Source organism: Ylistrum balloti, unplaced genomic scaffold (assembly GCF_031769215.1).
Source record: "Ylistrum balloti isolate Yb309-2 unplaced genomic scaffold, AGI_CSIRO_Ybal_v1 Utg370702, whole genome shotgun sequence".
Lineage (NCBI taxonomy): Eukaryota > Metazoa > Mollusca > Bivalvia > Pectinida > Pectinidae > Ylistrum > Ylistrum balloti.
This window is the reverse complement of record NW_026782421.1, coordinates 141068-168537: the sequence shown is the minus strand read 5'-3', so window position 1 is coordinate 168537 and position 27470 is coordinate 141068. Positions and strand designations below refer to the sequence as shown.

At 35.1% G+C, this 27470-nt stretch overlaps 1 protein-coding gene across 2 annotated transcripts in view; it reads left to right on the top strand.

Annotated features, from left to right (window-relative positions):
* The window catches only part of LOC132557630 (innexin unc-9-like), a 106727-nt gene that overhangs the window by 66524 nt on the left and 12733 nt on the right, over positions 1-27470 (top strand). The window contains exon 1 of one of the 2 annotated variants that reach the window (XM_060222137.1): positions 17007-17146. The exons of the other annotated variant lie outside the window; for it this stretch is intronic. The gene's annotated coding sequence lies outside the window, so the exon portion shown is untranslated. Of the gene's footprint in view, positions 1-17006; positions 17147-27470 lie in introns of those variants that run through there. 2 annotated transcript variants of the gene reach the window in all.

Genomic DNA, 27470 nt, shown 5'->3' with positions numbered 1-27470 from the left:
TCTCTTACATCAATTTTTTGTTTTAAAAGTATGAAAAAATGTATTCAGCTATCAAATTCCGTCTTAAGTGGTAGGAATTGTAATGATGTCTATCATGTGACGTCATTTATTTATAACGTCATGAAAGCTTTTCTATACGCCTGTCGGACGATATTTTCGATAAAGAGAATTCTATATGTGGTTCCATTTATATTACAATATGAGAGGAGTATTGGAGTTTTCATTCTACCTCGTCTCGGGCTAGTTGAATTGAAAAAATGTGTGGTTTTTCACTTCTGGTTGATTATACAAAATCTGATATTACAACTTTAGTAATCAGAAAATTTCACGAAAGTTATTACAAAGTCAAGCGTGTAGAAACAGAATCCTAGTTGACAAACCTGTTCTGTTACTGGACCATTAACTTCCTCGTTTCCGGATTTCCAGGAAAAGCGTCTGTTTTGCTCATTTGATTTGCTGGTCATGAAATTATAAGGAAACCATTGTATTAATCCATTGGTTTGTCTCCTGATTGTGCTTCAATGCGATTTGGATGTTAAAACGCGAAACAAATAGGAAAGATATTTATCAACCAGAATGACTGGTGGGAGGAACAATTCAACACATTTTTCTAGGTCGCTGATCTTGATCTTTTTTTTTTTTTTGTTTTTTGTTTTTTGTTTTTTTTTTTTTTTTTTTGTTTTGTTTGCTTTTTTTGGGGTGGGGGGGGGTGTTTAAAATATGACAGAAACAAATCTTTCACACGTTGCATTTATCCTGAAAATACAGACTATGAACAATACCGTGCTTTTGAAAAATATTTGCACAACTTTTGAAAATCAAACTAACCTTAATGTCCCCCGTATAGTTACAGAAAAAAGTTTACATGCAAATATGCCGAATGGATTTCCATTCGGAATCAAGTTACAGACCATAAAATGGAGGATATTCATTCATATCCAGGAAAACATTATTGACATTATGGCAAACAATTGGCAATAAGTGGAATTCAAGTATATTGCTCAATTATAAAAATTGAATTGAAGGAGTGAGTTTGGGACCGATCTGATCGATTATATGTGTACTTTGTGATGTCACAGCTGGTAACAGAATGAGATACAGTGTATGGACCGGCTAAAGTAATAGAGTGGTTAAAATAGATTACTATTTCCGATATAATACGCAAACAACCACGATACATGTGTTACCTGTTACCCCATCAATGTTTAGATATAAAGTGTACACATTGTCAACGATATTATACTTTGACTCCTTCTGTTCTTTACTATATTTCTTCAGTGTGTAAAGCTCTAGGCAGAAAATCGTTCCAAGTCAGACAATCCCGCCAGCTTCCCCCTCCCCTTTCCTGGAAGTTCACCCCCTTCACAGCAATCCATCCCTTACCACAGCAGTCAATCCCTCCACAGCAGTCCATCCCCCCACGGTAGTCCATCCCTCCACGGCAGTCCATCCCTCCACGGTAGCCCGTCCCTCCACAGCAGCCTATCCCTCCGCGGTAGCCCGTCCCTCCACAGCAGTCCATCCCTCCACGGCAGTCCATCCCTCCACGGTAGTCCATCCCTCAACGGTAGTCCATCCCTCCACGGCAGTCCATTCCTCCACGGTAGTCCGTCCCTCCACGGTAGTCCATCACTCCACGGTAGTCCATCCCTCCACAGCAGTCCATCCCTCCACGGTAGTCCATCCCTCAACGGTAGTCCATCCCTCCACAGCAGTTCATCCCTCCACGGTCGTCCATCCCTACACGGTAGTCCATCCCTCCACAGCAGTTCATCCCTCCACGGTCGTCCATCCCTCCACGGTAGCCCATCCCTCAACGGTAGTCCATCCCTACACGGTAGTCCATCCCTCCACAGTAGCCCGTCCCTCCACATCAGTCCATCCCTCCACAGCAGTTCATCCCTCCACGTTAGTCCATCCCTCCACGGTAGTCCATACCTCCACGGTAGTCTATCCCTCCACGGTAGCCCATCCCTCCACGGCAGTCCATCCCTCCACGGTAGTCCATCCCTCAACGGTAGTCCATCCCTCCACGGTAGTCCATCCCTCAACGGTAGTCCATCCCTCCACGGTAGCCCATCCCTCCACGGTAGTCCGTCCCTCCACGGTAGCCCATCCCTCCACGGTAGTCCATACCTCCACGGTAGTCTATCCCTCCACGGTAGTCCATCCCTCAACGGTAGTCCATCCCTCCACGGTAGTCCATCCCTCAACGGTAGTCCATCCCTCAACGGTAGTCCATCCCTCCACGGTAGCCCATCCCTCCACGGCAGGCCATCTCTTTATTGAATCCTCCAAGGCAATGCCATCTCGACAACCTGCCGTCGACGCACCTCATTCCTCCCACCCCAAACTCACAGCAGCATCCAATTCAGTTTATTTCCGAATGAAGTACAGCATATAGGATTTACAAATCAGGGTACACAACAATATCAATACAGTTTATGCAACATGACGGTGGAGAACACTACACACAATTAAAACGTAAATAATTTCATCAGGTATTCTGACAGTAGCAATTGTTTCCCAATTAATTTCGATTTGATCTCACAAGTTTTCTAACTTATGAGATACAAAAAATTGTAATCAACTTATTGGATACAGACAATTTTACGGATTTATAATACAGTTATATAATTTGTAGTTAAATTACAAAAATAGTCAAGCCTTACATCATCATCATCATCATCATCATCATTGATGTCAATTCATCATCATCATCATCATCATCATCATCATCATCATCATCATCATCATCATCATCATCATCATCATCATCATCATCGGTGTCAATTAATCATCAACATCATCATCATCGATGTCAATTCATCATCATCTTAATTATCATCATCAACAACAACGTCAATTATCACCATCATCGACGTCATTTCATCATCATCATCATCATCATCGATGTCAATTCATCATCATCAATTCATCATCATCATCATCATCATCATCATCATCATCATCATCATCTTACTTATCATCAACAACAACATCAATTATCATCATCATCGACGTCATTTCATCATCAACATCATCAGCAGCAGCAGCAGCAACTTTTATTCAAATCAGTTCAAATTCAAATCAGTCGAAAAAATTAAAACCAATATCATAAACATGGCGTAGAACACAACAGACACAGTTAAAACATAAACCTCTACATTCATTTATAAACACTCAAATTTACTAACTTGTTCTAGCATTAAGAAGTAAAGTTCTTCTTGTCAAAGCATAACTTAAGTATTTACTGAGGTTTCTCAGCGTTTTAACATTTTTAACTGCCAATAATTCAGTTAATTTATGTACAGATGGACGTCGATAATAATACGGTTTAATATATAATGCTCTTAAATCTGAGTATGTTGGACATAATAAAATAAAATGAATCTCGTCCTCCATTTCTCTTTTGTCACATAATATACAATACCTTAGAGCTCTGGGTATACCATGGTATCTACCGGTCTCAACGTTTAGACTGTGTGGCTGAATCCTAAACTTAGAGATTACAACCCCAAACCCTCAGTGCCTTGAAATAAACGAAATATAAGTGATGAATATAATTATATCAGCTAAATTTTTAAACATGTGTTAAATAATATGGTATTCATACATACTATTTACATGTACTTCAACGTCTCATATCACTTTTCAGTCTAATTTCTAAATGTTGGTTATGAATCAAAATGTATATGTTTTCATGTTGTTAACTTGTGTAAGTCTAAGTAATGATTCTGTTTTACATTTGGGAAGATAAGAAGAGATATGGTTAAAGCTGTTATCATTCCAGTTCAAACATAGTATTACGGGAATGATAGTCGTTCCAGACACCGTACCGGCTGTATATATAATATACAGGTTGAAGTAGGCAAAATCGGATATTTTGTACACTCGTAGATTTATCGGGTTCCCCACTTACCAACGTATACACGTGTTGTCTATTTATAAATAAATGCAGATCAAGTGGTCGTAAGTACGGATAGCATGAACGGCGATAACGAGTTATCTCCCCATCTCAGATGTTTTGAGTATTTCTATCCGAAATCATATTGACTCTGCTCACGCGATCCAGTGACGGCCCCGCTAGCAGCACAACGGGGAACAAACACCATAACGCCCGCTTCATATATCATATAACGTTGACGCACGCGCACTCTTACGTATAAACCAAGTTTTAACTAAGTAAATGTTTGCTAGACTCTGTGGAACCGTTAGAAAAGTGACAAGATGCGCTTGAGATACTATAGGTGGCGCGATATTGTGATATGTATAGGTTGGCCGTCTCCACCATACATTCACTACTAACAAGTGGTTTGCTCTCAGTATGGCGACTGTAACCAAATCATCGGCGTTTACCTACAAAGTAGGATTACATTATTGTGCCTGATTTCAATATGTACGGAGTTTCATTCAAGCTATAGTTTAGTATATATTACCAATACCCTTTGTAGTGTTTGATTTTTAATATTCATCTTGCGAGACTTTACAACATCTTTGTTCAGTTTTGATGAAAACGTTCATTCAGTTGTAGTTTTCAAAAATCGAATATCTTCAGCTGTAAACAAATATTCAGTTTCAAGATGGCCGTAACTGAACATAAGGGGCTCTCATTTGATCTGAAGTGTTAAATATTTAATTACCATTTCGTCAATGTCAGGTTAACACTGTCAGACTCAGATATCCCAGCTAACAAAACTAGGGGACACGCGCAAATAGAGTACCAACGTCCTAGTGTCCATTACGAGACAAAGCCCTTTGTAATGTCGGACGTGACTTTCCAACTCGGAGAATTCACTCGTGCCATATTTTGAAGTACATAACAGGATTCGCTTGTTCGGAAATCTACATAACAACGAAAATCAATGAATCTGGTGATACGGTGATTGACATATTTCCCGCCAACTTGTAATCCAATCACAAATTCACGTCTGCTCCAAACCGAGGCACGAGTGGAGAGGTTACTCACAGGGGTACATACTCCGTCTGATACAGGTCACTGATGTCAGTTTGAACTCATCATTCCGTCAGGTCAGTTTTTTCCCTTACCTGTATACGATGAAATATCAGAAGCAATTTCTGCCGGCATTAGTCCTCCCTGAAATAGTTCAATATATACAATATAATACACTTTTTCCTTTTCTCATCCCTGTCTTTTTCAAGACCAAAACATACATATAAGTACCATTTATTTACTACGGTACAGTAATGAAGCGAGAATGGATTGAATTTTGTACTGGATAACAGTTTGTCCTTATTCTTTTTCATCCGTTTTGTATATCTAGGGTTATTATTTTTTCTTCCTATTAAGTATTTATTCCAGGTGTGCGTAGCTTTTGTATTCCGTATTAAAGAGTACTTTGTATTACGTGTGTAGAATCGCACATCTGTGCGATAGAACCGTACAACGTGCGACAAATATGCAATTTCTTTTTCATTCAGTTTTTCCTATCGTGCAAAAACCGTGCTAACATCGTGTAACGTCGTGCAATTCCACAACTGTACCTGCCACAGGATACAAATGACATAACTTAGTAGGTTAAGTGGCATCTCGGACTACCATCGCCTTCAAAAGTCAACAACCGGCAGCTTACAAGTGAAACTAACTACCCACTAAGGGAAAAAACCCGTCATTTCACACCTGTGTAAATCCGCCCACAGATATTAAAATTTGTTAAATCTATACATTTCCCCACGAACCAAAATACCTGGATATTTCTTTCATCTGCCAGCGGCTATAAGTGAAATATCCCCAGCGGACACCATATTTTACCAAATCTCAATTAATTAGGACAAGTTCTATTTAGATGAAACAGAATTCCGGTCACTCATTTGCTGATTTGATAACTTCGGCAAGGTTTATTCAGATGCCGTTACTATGGTTACCTGAAAGAGACACCTGACAATATGTCTAAAATCTATCATTGACCGAAAAAATAATTATTGTTTTTATTATTTCACAATGCAGTTATATTTTATGGAAATTGTTTTCCTCTGAAATCTGTCATAACAATGGCGGGTTACCATAACAACAGTTAAAAAAGCCTACCGTTATCTTTGGTATGTTTTATACGTGGGACATTTTATTGTCCTCGTACCTATAAACAGTATTACATATTGTTCCTAACGTTTCACCGCATACTATTCTGACAGGGAAGCTAGCCGGAAGGTTTTTTGCTGTCTACCTAAAGGAGATTCAATCTTCAATGAACGTAATTGTGTCACTGATTATAGAATCGTGCCCAGTAGAAATGAAGGGGATATTTGGTAATATTTTTATAGGTAATATATTGTTTCGCTTTGTATATATATATATATATTGCTTCGGTTTTTATCATCGCCCAAATCAGAGTTATTGGAGAAAATCAGTGATATATACACCTCTTTGCTAACGGATAGATAGGCAAACGAACGGTGTTTTCAAAATTTAAATCGGTTTCGTAATGAGTGAGCTACATTTACTGGAACGTTTTGATAAGAATTCATGCCAATGTGAAAGATTTAGAATTGTCCTTACATCTTTTTCAGTCGAGATTTTTTGTAAGACCAGATGAATACATAAGTGAACAACATACAGGAGGTCCGACACATCCCATCTAGAACAATTTAAGTGAAGCGTGTACGATATCACAAGTCCGTGTGTTAGATCCCTAAGAAACACAAACCACTCATTACCAAAAAGGGTTTTTCGTTCTATCTAACAACATGACTTTCCCGGTTTCTGTGCTATGAAATACAATAAACAAGCTTTTACCGAAACACAAAACTGATATTAAGTGAAAACTAGGGAATCTGGAGCTTAGATGAACATAACATGCTGAAAGAGAATAGGCCATTGAATGAAGATCCTATTATAGAATACTAAATAGTTTGGATGTTGATATCATCAAACACTGAAATCCTATATAATTGTCTGAGTGAGGGAGACGTGGCATTGTGAAGTACCCATTAATAAACCAATCATGAATCCTGCCTGTTTTTGACACGTTTGCTTCAAACGAATATTGAAACTGAATAATAATAATAAAAAAATCTTCTTTGACGGGTTTCAAATAGTTGAGTCAAAGAAAAAACTCATTCCTTACTGTTTTATCAGCTCACTTTATTTGTATAACCATATGGTGCCATTTTTATTCTCGGAAAGCTCAGAATCTGACATGCTTTAGCGCGTTTTACAAAGAGCTGACTCCTTAGTTTTTATATTCCGTTGATGGTTGCTTTGTCTGTAAGCTTCCTCTGCAGCCCTACAATTATATTCTTGGTTCTAGGCAATCTGTTTAACCCTTATCGATAACTGTATGTATTGAATAAATTAAGTGTTTTATGACGGCAAGACAATAAAAATAGGTTTTCGTAATTCCGTTGTAAGACTACGGGAACGCCGCCGTAATACCGTGTCCCTATTTACATTGGCCCGTAAGCAGAAGATCAACGCTAAACGACATCGGATTTTATAAATTGTCTTTTTTCCCTATCCGTTTGGCTGCCCTAGCAAGCACAGCAGTTCCGCGATAACGGGACAACGGAAACCTCAACACAAATGAAGCCTGTGTTTTGATAACAAAACTAGAAAGCAGGCATTTGGTTAGCTTGGCCAAACAGTTCCAAACCATTGCAAATTGGAGGAAGTGATTTAGATATATTCAATTGTCGTAATTGTGTACCTCCTGTCTTAGAAAGCTTAACCACAATACATTTCCCCGGTTGTAATAATATCAAACAGTCACTGATTGTTAGAAGGAAAACAGCAATAATTTTATGTAAAGCTAACAACCCTGAAAATTAAAGCGTTCCAGAGTAATATTGGCGTTGTCATACAACACACAGACTGGACTATTTCCCGTCAGCGACGTGGCGGAAGCTTTATTGGCTGTGAGCTTCAGACATAAAGCAGCCAAAATATTGCGCGGACGTCATATCATTTACCTTCCTTGGCTCCCGTTGGGCCTTTCATTCTGAAATGAGACAGTTGCGTTTTCTTTGGCACTCTTGACTTCCTTGCATTTCGAAAGATTTGATCTCTGACTGCTTACATACCGTGGCGTTGTCGAAACTTTATCGCTTTATATTACTAATGATTTTTTTGCTCTCATAACAACATAATTGTGCTGATTTGTTATCAGTTTTATTAAAAATATTGACTTTCATGTTTTTTTATTCAGTACAAAAACTGGGGGTTTCATATCAACGATGATGTCACGCACGCGAAATGTGCCTGGTTAAGTACTCGTCTATTCCAATCCTTTGTTTGTCAATATTATTCACTCAATGTGAAAATGATGAAAGACTTTTGCCAATTGTTTCTGGTCCTGCTCTTCAGACAAACGGCAAATACATCAACATGATATTTAGACGGCGATTCAATGCCAAACCGTAATCGTTTTGTTTTTAGAAATCTTCTATATTACAAGTACTTAATATATAAAGCAAACCTTTTAAAATTCCAAAGAGTTCTGATTATCCTGAACCAGAAGCCATCGTTGCGTGCGTCTGTGTGGTACATTTATTTTTTTCCATTATGTGAAGTTAAACGGTTGTTTTTTTTTTATTGTTTTCAACACCATGAGGTCCCTGGGCAAGTGTATCACAACGGGGGTGGTGAGTGTAAACGGTATATAGACCGGCAGTTGGTTCGGATGAGAAAAATAATTTTCAAATCGAGCAGCTTCACCAAGTTTTATTCCCGGTAATTTGCGTAGCTTTGAAAATATTTTCATCCGTAATGTGCAAATTATAAGATAAGAAATCATTATACAGATCCTTATACACTCGGTACGTAATAGATAAGTATAGAAAGACATTGCATCATATCGTCGGCCATGCTTAGGGCATAGGATACCCAATACATATCCAGTATGATTTCCAAATTGTTTTGAGGATTTCTCAGCTCGAGTTGTTATCTCCCCTGAGTACACAAGTTTCAGAAATTGTGCGAACAAACATCTAATCCAATTCTTTTTAAGACAAAAATCAAAACAAATCCAATGAAATGTTATCTAAACATGTCCGTTTTCATTGGGACACTTTGGTTCTTTTGTCATCGCATGGATGGCATCAGGTAGGGGTTCACGTGTAGGTTTTTCACGGGTACTCTGGCTTTCTCTAGGAGTAAGAACCCTTGTGCTCTTACATACGGACCAACAAGAGTGATTAATATAAGTTGCAATATGAATAACGTGTTTCGGCGTTATTGTTAATTAAAAGCAGTTTATTTACAAAGTCCAGTGCCAGCTATGATAGCAGGGAATATCATATTTCGTTCATAACAACTAACTGGTCCAATGGTGATACGTAATGTATAAACTTTACGGTTGAATGTAACCGAGAGGTGTTGTGTCGAGGTGTTATTGTGTGTAACCAAGTGGCACTATATCGAGGTATTATCATTTATTAACGAAGGGCACACTATAAAGAAATATTTATTTTTATATAAATAACAGTGAAAACGTCATTGTAATGAAATATATCAAGTGGTTATCGAATTTTATAGTAAAAATGACAGCAGTAACATCAGTGAGCAAAATAATCATAAACAAGGGACATTATATCGAGGTTTCACGGTTTATTAACGTGGGGAAATGACTAGTTTGTTTACTTTAAGATGTATAAACAAACAAAGTGTCCGATATTGATATTTATGTGCTATTAGGTAAGATATTAACTTTGTATCTGTCTACAAATAAAGGTCATTACATCAATATTTCCCTATATGTAAACAAAGTATGTCTGCGTTGTGTATATCTACTCACAGAAGATGTACACGTATGTAGAAAAATAAATCGTTAAAAATACCCTGTGTTTATTAACTCTTCTGAATCATTGCTTAGTTAGGGAAACACGTGACCATATTTGTATAGAATTAGGATGGCTAGACGCTCCTTGTGGTCGCACATATGTTTCCATGAGCAATATAAAAGTTACGAAAAGTGACGTCATCTGCTTATAAGCTCGAGCGGATTCAACTTAACTTTTGTGTATACAAATGCAGGTATTACTTCTAATCAATAAAGCCTACATGTTTATCTAAAGGATGCAGTTTTTAACCAAACTAATCATATTTATACCTTAAGGCAGTATGCCACATGTAACAAATAATACCTGATTGTGCAGAATACAACTTAGTATTAAGTTTTCAGTATTAAACTAAGGGTCTGTCATGGCCAAAATTATAAACTTTGCTTATACAGTAGTTACAAATGATGTTGAAAATAAACTAATTATGATGTGTTTATGAAACACTATGCCCCGGTTGCAACTAAATTCTGAAAAAAGGCATTTAAACTGTGCTGTGCAAGGCATGTGCTAATTGCATGCACACTTTGTGAAACACTTATGTCTTCATTATGGTAATGTTTTTATACTCCAAAATGTAGGTCAAAGGTTGCGGACAAGGTCACATAATTAAAAATTTGGGTACCATCGGAAAGGCCTTGTCACTAGGAACACACGTGCTGAATATGATAGCACTAAACGTTTCGTACAAAACTGGTATCTATAGATAAATATTTCACTTGTAGTTCTGTGTGTCCTTTAATAACATTTACCCTAATGTCTTTTCCCGATTAGTTCATTTTTGCAATCTTACCGAAATTTTCATTTCCACAAAATATGCATATTTAGATTGATTAAATAATACCTGTTTTCGTTATCGTTTTATTCTCCTGGTTTCCCTGATTTCTGTTTTTGCGCGATTTTATTCTGGCTTCGGAAGCAGCAAAAAAGATAATAAAAATATGTATATTCTCCTTGATAATAAACTTTGCTGTGGATTTATAACCCATTTTCTCTACCATTTCGTATTATTGATCTGAAAGTTGCTCGCTTTTGCGCGCGACTTGATCCATCATAGGGCGTAGCCACCCCGTATAATCGGGTGGGTTTATATTACCATCGCTCTTTACGACTAGATATACATGAAAACGTGAGCTAACTGTCAGGCTTTGTGGGTAAATCGATAACTCTCAGATCTATTTTCTACGTAGGATTATGTTCATGGTCTGTACAGCAATTCTTTTGGTGAATACTCCAGTAATCCAGTACACCATTGGTATGCACTGTCAGGGTTGCAGCTGCTGCAGTTTGTAACAAAACTTCGAGGCCGCGAGTTTAAGATAGGTTCTACTAGCTGTAGACTAGGTATGACGTATGAACTGCAGATCTATGTGTATCTACATGTTAAGAAAACGTTGTATGTAACAGTTGTCGGTTTTCACACAATTCTAAGTTTTGAGACGGCAGTTCCAGGTCCCGGCCAATGCAATGTGTGGTTTTTAAAACTAAATATTTGTGTGCCAAACTCCTTTCAATCACTTTAGAACAACGATGTGTAATGTTGTTGATCGTTGCACTGTCTGTCACGGTCGTGTGTACACTATGATGGTAACTATCTCAAGGTGGTTCTGCCTTTCGTTATCACTGTGACGTCACAACATACCGTCACACACAAGGAAATTGTTAACATAGCAAAGTGTATGTACTATGTGTAGTTGGCTTTGACGAATTTCTTGATAATATGTACACATCAACACGTGTCTTGTTTGTTACGTTCTTTATAAAACGTGTTTTCAAACAAAAAGTTAGATATACTATTTATCGATATAATTAATAAATTAATTGCGTTCCTTGACAACCTTGATTTGATACAAAGAATATCTACTTTACTATATTCATGAGGTGTTTTTCAGGATTACATATTGCGTCTAGAGGTCGCCTAGACTACTGTTCACTAATCGCGATTATATTTTCGGCGTATATTTTTAGTTTTGATAAATATATTTTAAAGATGTAAATAAAGTGACTTTGGAACTATATCTTTAGACAAAATAACAAATTTAACAAAAAGGGATTTTCTATTTCTTTATTGAACTACTTTTCTAAGAAATTGCTACGCCGGTCTATTAACCAATAAAACAAACATGAACAGAGTTTTATTTGCAATCGATGATAATTCATACAATCCTCATGCAAGTTTTAGTGAAGAAAATAGCATATTGTTTTATCACATAATTTTCATTTTGTGAAGAAACAATAAAATTGAAAACGGTTTTCTTGAAAGTACTAGTACAATTACATGTATTCATAATATATTTTAACACTGGACTGGTAAATGTTGGACAACGAAAGTAAACAAAGAAATGAAAGAAAACAGTACCATACATATAAGTATAAAACGGGATAAGAAACATACGTCAGCTCAGTTACAGTTATACCTAAAATGAAAAGTGACACTGGGAAATTATGTCTTTTTGGAACAAATCGACAGCTTTAAGGTAGTCTAGTAAGTTGTGTATATCTATTGTTATCAGTAGATATCTTAGGCGTGTTATATTATTTCAAAACTCGTCCGGTGTTGTATGAAAGACAACACATGCCTAATATCATGGATTGAGACTAGTTATCGTGCAATGACGGTCATGTGACATATCAATGACGAAACTGAAGACAGACAAAGACAAGTTTGTCTTGGAACACCTTTCTCTAACAACATTAAATGTTATCAGTTTGATATGTCCATTTCATTTTCTGGACTGTTCTGATTATGTTGGCATTGGACATTAATATTTTGTTAACAATAATTTTACATAGGTAAAGTTGATTAAAGTTGAGTAAAGTGTAAAGTTTCTATAATTTTCCCAGCGTAACACATTACATTAAGTAATGAGATACTTTCACGATATATTGATGGTATTCATTTTTGCTGTAAAACTCCAGTTCGTCTGTTTTCATAAAGAAGGTGATCGAATTGTACATAAAACAAGAACATCAACATGCCAATATAAGCATAATCCAAAGTCAACGTCAATAAAACATGGGTAATATATGAACAAAGGAAAGATTAAAACGGGCACTCCTGAACAAGTACAAGAGAAAAATATGAACAGGTGTTCCGGAAAAGTAAGCGTTTTCTTAATCAAGGACACCTACCATGTAAATCTAGGTCAATCCAAGTAAGTACTGGCACATTCTCAAATGAGAACAAGGTATACAACAACGGAACAAACAGGCAAACTAACGAGCATCAAATGCGTTCAGCTTCATATCACACAAAAATATAGATTATTTCACACAAATATATAGACTATATCACACAAATAGACTATATCACACAAATAGACCATATCATACAAATAGACTATATCACACAAATATATAGACTATATCACACAAATATACAGACTATATCACACAAATATATAGACTATATCACACAAATATATAGAATATATCACACAAATATATAGACTATATCACACAAATATATAGACTATATCACACAAATATAAAGACTATATCACACAAATATATAGACTGTATCACACAAAGAGACTATATCACACAAATATACAGACTATATCACACAAATATATAGACTATATCACACAAATATAAAGACTATATCACACAAATAAATAGACTATATCACACAAATATACAGACTATATCACACAAAGAGACTATATCACACAAATGTATAGACTATATCACACAAATAGACTATATCACACAAATATATAGACTATTTCACACAAATAGACTATATCACACAAATATTTAGACTATATCACACAAATAGACTATATCACACAAATATATAGACTATATCACACAAATATATAGACAATATCACACAAATAGACTATATCACACAAATATATAGACTATATCACACAAATATATAGACAATATCACACAAATAGACTATATCACACAAATGTATAGACTATATCACACAAATAGACTATATCACACAAATATACAGACTATATCACACAAATGTATAGACTATATCACACAAATAGACTATATCACACAAATATACAGACTATATCACACAAATGTATAGACTATATCACACAAATATATAGACTATATCACACAAATAGACTATATCACACAAATATATAGACTATATCACACAAATATACAGACTATATCACACAAATATACAGACTATATCACACAAATAGACTATATCACACAAATATATAAACTTTATCACACAAATATAAAGACTATATCACACAAATATATAGACTATATCACACAAATATACAGACTATATCACACAAATATATAGACTATATCACACAAATAGACTATATCACACAAATATATAGACTATATCACACAAATAGACTATATCACACAAATATATAGACTATATCACACAAATATATAGACTATATCACAAAAATAGACTATATCACACAAATATATAGACTATATCACACAAATATATAGACTATATCACACAAATATACAGACTATATCACACAAATATTTAGACTATATCACACAAATAGACTATATCACACAAATATATAGACTATATCACACAAATATACAGACTATATCACACAAAGAGACTATATCACACAAATATATAGACTATATCACACAAATATATAGACTATATCACACAAACATATAACTATATCACACAAATATATAGACTATATCACACAAATAGACTATATCACACAAATATATAGACTATATCACATAAATATACAGACTATATCACACAAATATATAGTCTATATCACACAAATAGACTATATCACACAAATAGACTATATCACACAAATATTTAGACTATATCACAGAAATAGACTATATCACACAAATATATAGACTATATCACACAAATAGACTATATCACACAAATATATAGACTATATCACACTTATGGACTATATCACACAAATATACAGACTATATCACACAAATATATAGACTGTATCACACAAATAGACTATATCACACAAATATACAGACTATATCACACAAATGGACTATATCACACAAATAGACTATATCACACAAATATATAGACTTTATCACACAAATATATAGACTATATCACACAAATAGACTATATCACACAAATATAGAGACTATATCACACAAATAGACTATATCACACAAATATACAGACTATATCACACAAATATATAGACTATATCACACAAATATACAGACTATATCACACAAAGAGACTATATCACACAAATGTATAGACTATATCAAACAAATAGACTATATCACACAAATATACAGACTATATCACACAAATATACAGACTATATCACACAAAGAGACTATATCACACAAATATATAGACTATATCACACAAATATATAACTATATCACACAAATATACAGACTATATCACACAAATATACAGACTATATCACACAAAGAGACTATATCACACAAATATATAGACTATATCACACAAATATATAACTATATCACACAAATATATAGACTATATCACACAAATAGACTATATCACACAAATATATAGACTATATCACACAGATATACAGACTATATCACACAAATATATAGACTATATCACACAAATATACAGACTATATCACACAAATGTATAGACTATATCACACAAATATACAGACTATATCACACAAAGAGATTATATCACACAAATATATAGACTATATCACACAAATATATAGACTATATCACACAAATATATAACTATATCACACAAATATATAGACTATATCACACAAATAGACTATATCACACAAATATATAGACTATATCACACAGATATACAGACTATATCACACAAATATTTAGACTATATCACACAAATATTTAGACTATATCACACAAATATACAGACTATATCACACAAATATTTAGACTATATCACACAAATAGACTATATCACACAAATATATAGACTATATCACACAAATATACAGACTATATCACACAAATATATAGACTATATCACACAAATAGAGACTATATCTTAATGAGATTACTATGACGACTGCAATACTTCAACATAATTTTCATCAGCTTCTGTCTTTCATAACGTCATTGTTTTCTCTATTGTACGAGACCCGGTTTGTCTCTTATACAGCAGAGTTTCGTGACATGAAAATTCTCACTTACCAAACTAGGAGTGCCAATTGTTTGAAAAGAATTTCAGTCTCCCAGCTAGGAGAGCTATATTCTATAACATGTATTACTGTAACATTTTTACAGAAGTTAACATGTGTACTACATAACATTTTGTTTATAGTCCATCCCAATCGATTGTTTAATGATAAAACACACGTGTTGGTTCTGTACACATCGTGAGAGAGACGGAGAGATGATCAGGCAAACAGAAGAGTTGACACAATGCTAACACTGATTCGGGGTCAGCAGCCGAAACACAAAACATCTTTCTGGCATATGTTGCAGAAGAACTGAACAAGGATTTGAACAGAATTGCCCTGTACGTTTTATGAAATTTGAAGAACACGTAACAGAGGTTTAATACTTCATCGTGAACGAGAAAAACAGAAGTAAGTTAAATAGCAAGCGTTGAGTTTCATGTTTGTAACGCTGTGCATCACAGACTAAGGATGTAACGTTGCATAGACCTGGAGTACTACCACTGTGTTGTGGAGTAGAATTGTAAACACAACCACTGTGACGTAATCCTGGCTACGTGTAGGGTACTGGCTTAGATCAGCTTCGGCAGTAGTGTTTTGACACAGAATATTCAGTACATACACACATTACTGTTAATGGAGTACAGGACTGCACGCTAGCCACTGTGATGTAATCCTATGTCTAGTACGTGCAGGGGTAGCGATATTCCCGGTTTATCTCATTTGAGAATGTGTGCGTTCGATATGCCCACTCATGAGTAAACGTCTCCAGTACAAGAAAGCGTGTTTCGAGACGAACCATGAGTAACGTAAATTATGTATTTCGTAAGAAAAGTTTCGTTATCAAAGGAAATACTGTGTTCTAAGATGAACACTAATGAATAAGGGGTGCGTTCGATATGGACCACTCATCATGACCATAAGTTGCGTTCCATTGGATTATTCCAGTCATCAACACGAAAAGGTGCGTTCGATGTGGACTATTGAGAATTGACTAATGTAAGTGTATTTGGACGCTTACTGTGATGCAATCTGCCCTACCTTACACGTTCGTAAGTCTCTGTCAGACACAAGCGTACCACCGCTATGCAGTACAGAGATAAACGAACATCATTTTTACTCAACTGGTGTGTGCTTGTGGTACAAGGTTCCATACCCATACGCTGATTCACAAATGGAGATTTATTTGGATTTACTCATTTCTGATTCTGAAACTTTACACAAAGGTAACACATTCTTAGACTACTGTGTAACAATAACCAATGTGTCTGATTTCTATGGAAATAATTACAGTACTGCTTAGTACAACTATTACCGTGATTTACCAGGACGAACCCACGCTCATATATAAAGTATAATATTATTCTGTAAAAATCTATATCATTACGATACTATAGAAACACGGGACAAGTTTAATCAAATTTCAATTTTCAGGCTATTGTTGTAATCTAGATATATAATGAGTCTCGAGAATAATTTCAAAATAAATCATGTGCTATTGTAATTGGTAAGTCACACGTGCCAGTCATATCGACAGTTAACTGGTATAATTATAGAAAACAGATACATTGTCTGCTGTTAATTGCATGTAATTTTATTGAAACCTTAACCCCAGGCCTCGCTTACAATCAACATTATTGTAGTTGATTTGGATGAACTGACGGTCTTGCTCAGGGATGACAAAGTCATTGCGCTCTTGGGTGAAGTCTTTACACGCGAGGTGTGCTTGGCCTGTATCTGCTAATGTGCATTTGTCTAATTCCATACCATGTTTGTGTTTGTGGAATCCTGTTCCTCAGGATCCTGGAGTGTTTTTTATAACCGTTTACCTCACCCCTACGTATGGAACTTTACCTAAAGTGCAGTTTTATACTCCTGGATTTTCCCTTTATGTGTTTGCCGGGATAAAAAACCAAGGAAGTTCCGAATGGAATTCTGGTAAGAACTATTATCATAATTCCATTATTTTTATTGTTTTCTTATCGATGTTTAGCTGTTTCTGTTTAAACATTTCTTTATTAATATCATATTGCTAACAAAACATTTTTGAAATGTTGCAAATACAGTTTAAATATGAAAACCGTGTATTCTCATGCGCTAAATCGCTTTTATTTTTATTGTTTTCTTGTGTTCTTGAATTTAATGTTATTTAAACTAAAACAGTAAATGTAAAAAAACACATAGAATGATAATTAATTTTTGAACACTCAAAGATTTGAATACACCACCTGGATATTTATTCCAAAGGAAGAACAAATAAAAATCAAGACTTTTCCAAAATATCGAAACATACATGTGAACCCATTGTTAAACAAATCACGTGGAATCGCCCTCAACCACTGCAACACAGCGGAAATACATGCATGACTTAAAATGCTTTGTTCTGATGGTTATTTGCAGTGGGAGGCATGCATTGTCTGGTTGATATCCCGGAATCTTTCCCTACACGCCCGATAACAAATCATCTGTACATACAGACACATGTAAGGGAGACCATAACCAACAGACTAGTCAGCAACCCTGTTCATGGAATATTTTATTCGCAATGCATTCATAAATATTTATTTTCATCATACAACGAAGTGCCAAGAGTTGGCCTTCAAGTTGATGAAAACGAGGCGTAGGTGATTTTTTTATCAGCTGTAATTTAAATTTTCTTTTTAATTATGGCTTTTCCGTATCAGGTACAAGATGGCATGGATTTGAATAATTTGTTGGCGTCATCGCCCCTTAGGATCACGTATCATGCCCGATCGGTTGGGTTGGAACAGTTGCACATGTGCGTTGTAGATAAGACTCGAACCGTTGGATTGAAAATATTAACATCGTGTTGAGAGATCAGCTCACTGAAGAAAAAAATGTATTGTTTTTCCCTGTATTTCAATATCGAATACTTATCAAGTTTGAATCAAACTAGCATTTCTTTGTGAACAAAATCGAGGAAAAATAACGCTGTATTAAAACACTTTACAATACTGAGGGATTACCTTTACGAATTAAAGGGAGATAATTCAAATGGAAGTAATCGATTAAAACCGATGGGAATGAAAAAAGTTTTTTAAAAGATACTCTTTCAGTTTCTTTCTTTTATATATACAATACAATGCATATTTTCCATTTCATTTTTGCTTATTGCCTGTTTTGTTAAAGTTAATAAATCAAGATAAATTGATAGGGTAGGATGTTGTAAGCAGACGGTCATGGAATATCAGATATTGGAGGGTAGACAATCGTTATTGTTGATCAGGAAGATGTTTCTATGCAACAAGTGGCATACAAACCTAGATAGGTTGTCTACAAACACGTGTTAAGTCACTCGTGTGAACTATCGGAATGTCACACACAGCCAGTGCTAATTATACCGACATGTTTACATGTATTCGTTTTTGTCATTCCTGTTAAGATCATAGCATTGTTAATTGTCGAGAGAAACAGAATACCACGTCTATACACAAACGAGCAACAGTCCTCACAGGGAGGACGTAAGCCCTCAATGTGTACATAGGCATGTGTGACTAAGTGTACGGACGGATGGTCCCAGGGAGGAGGGTACTCACCCAATCGATTGGTATCCAAGTATATACGTTCGGTCGAGTAATATGTACACTGGAAGGGTGAATAATCACGGACGGGGTGAATGGTAACGAACGGGGTGAAAGCCATGGGTTTTGTTCACAAACCGTGATATACCAAAGTTTATAAGTAGTTTCGTTCTTGTTGTTCAACATGGAAAGTGTTGCACATGGATCGGTTTTATCCTGTCGTGTCCATGTTATGTCAGTATGATTCATCCAGCGGATGTTACAAAGGCGCAAAACTTGAAAAGTGCCCCCCCCCCCCCCTCCATCACCCCCACAAACAAAAATTACATAAAGAAAAAATGATAATACTGATATATATATATATATATATATATATACTTTGAGCAACATTTGTACAATTGTACACATTTTTACAATTTTTCTGAAAGGTGAAAAAACCCGGACACTCTAGAATGTACAGCGTGTTTTTATTGGACTGTTCCCGCGGAAGCCTCGGGTTTAATCTTTATTCTAACATCGCTAGAAATATGCAATGATTCCCGTAAAGAGACCTAAGTACTCTCTGCTTAAAATGCCTCGTTGACCAATAGAAAACTTGAAATTGAAATACCATCTTTGTAATACACGAACTCTAAACTAGAAAATTATCCCCCCAAAATGTTTCCTCCAGATAAATCATGGAAGTGATACAAAAGGAATAAACAGTACCCCAGAAGTCTTAAAAGTGGACAAATCTCTCTTATGACGGAGACACATTTTTCCTTGCTGGACGACATAAAGTTACCGGTGTTTGAACTGGTTCGTCTGCTTGGTAGTTTCTTATTTGTAAAACACGTCTTCATTCGCGAAGGTAATTGAAATGGCGAATGTCGTCAACTGAGTAGAAAAGCCTTACCTTTCAAATAATTATAGGATATCTAGAATAATCGTTTAACCTTATCCTTAATAACATTAATGCTTAGCATATTTATCGTGAAATGTCAAGGGGTGCATTTGTCGGATATTATTAACAATATTACTAATTGATGGGTTTGTACAATATTACGAAACAGTGTAAAACAGGTATTCTGGCCTTTGTTGACACTAACCGGAACCACATTTATTTACATAAGACGAGCCAACACGTGGCGGTCATGTGACGTAAGGCGGGGGCGATAGGAGAAGTCACTCAATAACTTTTTCTAGTAGAAACACGTTAATATTAACAAGGGGATGGAAGTTGTGTGAGCGCGGGGGAGGAGGGGTCATATGCCAATTGACGTTAGTTATATTTAGAATAAATATTATGTAGACATTGTATATCATTTTTTTGATAAATGCGAAATAAATTATTTCAACTTATGTTTAGTAATCGCTCGAGGACGGCCGGTGACCCCGTACCTTTTCACTTCCGTTCTGGGATTTGACGCCCTGACGGCTTTTTTCGGAAGGCGAGTCCCTAACCACTGCGCCAGCTCACTATCTTTTCATGTAGGGAAGGGATCATATTGAATAGAATTTAAAGAGACAATCTAAGAATCATTGAAAACTATTTGTTTGGGCAAAGATCTTAATATAAAGAATTGATACCACTCTTTAGAGACGGTCGTGCTTTTCATCAAAATCTAGAATGTTTCAAATGTGTATTGATGATATTTCTAAGAGATATTTATATGAAAAATTAAATTTAAAAAAAAGTTAAACCTAGGTAAAATATCAAACCTGTTGCGTTTGATATGTTCGCAACCCCAGTATCATTATTTAAATTTCCTATCATCAGAATACAATTTCCTGGACAAGATAACATGACCACCTGGATGGCGATTTCTAACTGATCTTTGGTTACCCTGTAAACATTGATCTGTGACGGTATTAATATGATGGTAACGGACCTTGTTGAGATATCCTCAAGAAATATGCCTGTCAATGTGGCAGAATCAATAAGAACACAATAAACATCAATTTGAACGAAAGCCAAGGTATTCATGATGCTCACAGTATGAAGATACACCCCAAGGACTTAATCAGTGGTATTGGGTACCATTGAACGCCCGGGACCAAATATCCTATACATCGCTGATTATCAACTTAAATAATCTTGTTTTGGCCAAAGGTTTTCGTAGTTTGATTGTTTTTGTAATAATATGGTTATTTTGAACAGGCGGGCCTTTGATTTTTTTCATAGTTGTTTACAATGTCCAGGGGTGTTTACTTAGTAATCAAACATATAGCTGTGTGGAATCGGGTTCGAAATAAACTAAATGTACTAGCTGGTATCACGTATTCCGTTCTATTTAATGGGGTAACGGTAACATTATATACTGTAGTGGAAAATACTTGTGGTACTCAAATACTATCGATACGTACCTTCACTGATATTCATAGCTCTCGTCACGGTAAATGGATGGTTACAAATCTAGCAAAGATAAAATGAAGTAACGTTTTACTATCAAGTGAATCGATAAGCAGATGACCAATGGTTTTGTCATACTGACTCATTGGTCTAATACCAAATGAGTAAATGTCAAAGTAAGGATATATCTATCTTGTTATATAACCACACCGACAACGTACATGCAAATGTCTACTTTTGCCTTTGATATCAACCATTACACACAATGCTGACACAACGAGGAGCGGAAAGTTTGGTTCTGGGAAGTTTGTGAAGCGAGATTCCGCTGCACGGTAGTAAGTTCCTTTACCTATATACGTAAAATACATGTGCTCATTAACGCTGATTTAGAAGTGCAATTGGTTAGTTTAAATGTTGTCGACTTGTCGATTGGTGTAAATGTCTGATTGATAAGATTTCACTAACAAGTCTATAAGTTACCATACCAACGTGACTCTCTCAAGCTTACGTGAAATTGAATAAAACTTAAACGCGTTTTGTTTTTATCTATATGTCGTATGTATATATGCCTGGTGGTTCGGTATTTGTTTACGTAAGTATCATTTCGGAACATACATGTATCATTTCGGAACATACATGTATCATTTCAGGTATCATTTCGGAACATACATGTATCATTTCGGAACATACATGTATCATTTCAGGTATCATTTCGGAACATACATGTATCATTTCGGAACATACATGTATCATTTCAGGTATCATTTGGAACATACATGTATCATTTCGCGTATCATTTCGGAACATACATGTATCATTTCAGGTATCATTTCGGAACATACATGTATCATTTCGCGTATCATTTCGGAACATACATGTATCATTTCGCGTATCATTTCGGAACATACATGTATCATTTCGCGTATCATTTCGGAACATAATTGTATCATTTCGCGTATCATTTCGGAACATACATGTATCATTTCGCGTATCATTTCGGAACATACATGTATCATTTCGCGTATCATTTCGGAACATACATGTATCATTTCGCGTATCATTTCGGAACATACATGTATCATTTCGCGTATCATTTCGGAACATACATGTATCATTTCGCGTATCATTTCGGAACATACATGTATCATTTCAGGTATCATTTCGGAATATACATGTATCATTTCAGGTATCATTTCGGAACATACATGTATCATTTCAAGTATCATTTCGGAACATACATGTATCATTTCAAGTATCATTTCGGAACATGCATGTATCATTTCGGAACATACATGTATCATTTCGGAACATACATGTATCATTTCAAGTATCATTTCGGAACACACATGTATCATTTCAGGTATCATTTCGGAACATGCATGTTTCATTTCGGAACATACATGTATCATTTCGGAACATACATGTATCATTTCAGGTATCGTTTCGGAACATACATGTATCATTTCAGGTATCATTTCGGAACATACATGTATCATTTCGCGTATCATTTCGGAACATACATGTATCATTTCGCGTATCATTTCGGAACATACATGTATCATTTCGCGTATCATTTCGGAACATACATGTATCATTTCGCGTATCATTTCGGAACATACATGTATCATTTCGCGTATCATTTCGGAACATACTAGTATCATTTCGCGTATCATTTCGGAACATACATGTATCATTTCGCGTATCATTTCGGAACATACATGTATCATTTCGCGTATCATTTCGGAACATACATGTATCATTTCGCGTATCATTTCGGAACATACATGTATCATTTCGCGTATCATTTCGGAACATACATGTATCATTTCGCGTATCATTTCGGAACATACATGTATCATTTCGGAACATACATGTATCATTTCGGTTATCATTTCGGAACATATATGTATAATTTCTAACTTTTTGATTGTCCTAGATTTATATATCAGATGACGTCGAAGAAGCAGAAAACGTTTACCGTTTCAGAAATCCTGGTTTTAATATTTTGGCACTTTTTCAGGGTGTTCCGTGTTTATATCTCTTTTCGTTATATATTGCGAATTTGAGTTTGAATTGTGATTCATTTTTCATGTCGGTGGTTTCTTTGCTGCGTTTGTATAACTTTATATAAATCAGATACATAATTTAATGGGTATTATGTTTTCGGTCAATTTAAATTTTCAATGATCACATGATCAGTTTTCTCTGTACAAATCCGTTCCCATGTCGATAAAACTTTTTATGTAATTCGGGGAAAATGAATAGTCTGTTAAGTGATTTAGTCAGTAAACAGTACACGTCTATGTGTAATGTCTTCATGCATGTATGAACGAAGTAAATATATATTCTGATATTTTTGAAAAAAAAATGCTCATGCTTGTTTGATATTTCAACCAGTCATATTTGTATTTCAACATATGTCCTTCACTTTTTCAAAACATGTTTGCGTAAAAGAAATATTGATTAAAAATTTTCCTAATTGTGCTCGCACGATAATTACCCGAAATTGAATTGCATAGAAAATAAATCCTTTATGCGTGTTCTGTCATTCATATATGAATGTATTGACACAAGAATGATGGGTCATAGGACCAGCCGTCACACTGTTGTAGTGTGCTTTCCTTTGCCTGACTTTGCTTTTAATAAACGGAAACGAATTGATTTAAAACTTTTTTTCAAATCGAAAATATAGCAAATATAAATGTATAGATAATAACTGCGAGATTTAAATAAGACGATTTATTATTTATTTCAGTTTAAATTGTACCAATGATTTACCTGATGCAGTAACTAGTAAACATAAAACTCCCGGGTCATTTTAAAAAAAGTAATGCGGGTTTAAGTTATCTAACCACTGTAAACGTTGAAGAGTAGCCCCTAAAAACCAAAATCTAGCATTGTTTTATTCGTTATTTTTTCTCGCTCTGATGGATTATTTATTGTCTTACCACAGCGAATAGGATGTAAACAACCACAAGGTTTATTGGCACGAAGGCAAACTATAATCCCAAATATTTAGGCAGAGGTCTTACAGAGACCATAATAGAAACGAGTCTTACCTTTCTGTGTCCATTATTGACGCATATCATTCACATTTCTATAGCTGAACAAAGAACAGACTAAAAGTCACGTGAGTGGTTAGTCTAGTTTTAATGATAAGGTTATACAAAAGACACACCAATAAATGTCCTAGTTCGGATTGAGATTAAATGCTAAGGTCAGAATCCTCTTCGTCTTCCAGTCCATTTTCTCATTCCTTGAAACCAAAATTGCTTGTCTGTTTATCAGGTGTCTAGAATAAGTCACGTGTCATGTCGCGATAATCCGTACATTCTGTGTACGTGATGAATACTAACGATAAACCGAAAAGTGTTGTCCGGACGTGTGAATTTATTCCAGCAAGTGTTTGTTAACGGTAAAATACATATACCTTCAGATCACAGATCGTGTTGCCGGTTGCCTGTACAAGAACTGAGGATATTACCGACAGTCTCCTTTACGATAACATGAATTGTATTATGCTAGAAACGTGCCAGCACTATTCCTCATGTACACTGTATGATGCAAATATCGTAGATAGTAGAAGTCCTAGCAATATTCTTGTGATTGTGTTATAGGAACTTCTGTTGACATAACGAAGCCGAAGAGAACGAGTCAAAATAAAGATATCTTTATGAAAGGTTTGTCGATCAAAAGAATTATAACTCACTCGAACCCCGGTACTTCTGACAGTAGAAACGTTGTTTATTCAAAGAAAAGACAGCTACATTTGTTGTTTAATTGAAGATAATGTCATTTGAACATTTAAAGCACTATTCACTCAGAATTAGGATAAATCGAAGTAAGCATTGAAATTTCAAAAAATATAATGGAATATTGATGAACAACATTATTTTTCCGATTTTGAATATCAACCAAACCTGACAAATTTAATGTTCAAAATTTCATGGATTTATCGTTAATGTTCCAACTTTTAAAACGCTAAGAGTTGATGATAAAAACCTGTCTTAATTTCGCAACATGTACAAGTTTCAACACTGTTAGCCCCAGGCCCAAACTGGTGTATGATTCAATCACATTGGCTAAACTCTATCGATAACTATGTACTATTCACTTAAGTATGTGTTGTACAATCATTTCACATATGAACGAGAGAGAATAGCTTGCTTTCAGTGACTGTTCACTTTACGATTTCAAACATGTTGCGAATATTTTTTCTGGTACAGCTAAACAAATCAATAGTTGTTGATGGTATCTTCGGGAAATTCTCGCAAAAAACCTCATTTGTTCGGATAGAAAATTTCACAGCAATATCTTTTTAATCTAACCCGTTTTCACACTCATTTAAACATGGATTTTTCTTCCATTACTCCGTCAAACACCGACTGGCAAAACAGATGTTCTCTGGCACGAAGGAATGAATAGTTTACACGGTCGACAGATTTTGAAAATAAAAGTTTAGCACGACGAAAAAGTGCTTAATAGCAAGTACTGATGATTTGTAAATAGCCATAATTATTAGCCTTTCTGAAGTAACGTGATAAAAAAAGTTGATTGTTGACATCACGTAGTTGTACTGACTGACCTATGTAAATTTACGTAGGTTAAATTTAATTATAGGATATACTATTAAATAAGGATGGGAGTTCCAGATCAAAAATGTAAACAAAACATTCAACATCAAATCAAACTTTCTAATTATACATATACATGGTCGAGGCGGAAGAATCACGTAAAACTTTACGTGTTTAGGTATTGTTACAACAAGGCTTTGAGTTCGGACTTATTAATACCAAAATATTTATTTCGGTGTCAGTCGTTAAGCTGAGGTCACACAGAAAAGTATTCACAGCAATGGAGTCATCTTTACGCATAAATTACCTCTGTCTTATTGAAAGTGTTAAGAGACATGATCTAATAACAATCCTAGTGGAGCGATATAAGAGGAAATTATGTTGTCTGCGATTGGTGTAGGCATAACAACCTTGATGCTATTAAAGCTTTCATTTGGTATTCATGGACTTATGAATGCCAACTGGACTAAAATTTATCTTAAAGCGCTCATGCCAAGCGAAAGCAGTTGTACTTATATTCTTATGTTATCTGACTTCCAAAACTAAACATTTCTCACGGATACAGTGTCAGTGCCAAAACTTCGTAAATATTAAACCAATACAAAACACTGAGGAATATTTTCACATTTTTAATTTTAATATTGTAAATTCGAATACGTCAATAGTAAATGATAAACTAAAATTGAATCACAATACACGGTATGGTGGTTAACAGAACTGTTGATACAATAGGGCCTAAACTTCTATTTCCAATGTACACCATCAAAAAGATCATATCAGCACAATCAGGACCCAAAATATAACTCAATATAAATATAGCAATATATCAACAAATGGAAAAACATTTCGTTATTAATTCAATTTTTGTGGTTTTATTCAAATCTTGAAAATGATATTTAAAAAATCTCTAAAATTGCAAATTTTATAGTAAATGTGTTATGACAGACCAACATCAGAGTTTGAATTACATCGCCATCACACTGTTTTTATGATGCTGTGTATTTCATTGTTTGCCTTTACTCTATCTTATAATCTTGGAGATTACTGATGGAATTTTGTCCTCAAGATTCGCCGCATCGTCCATGACATGTGTTAATTCATT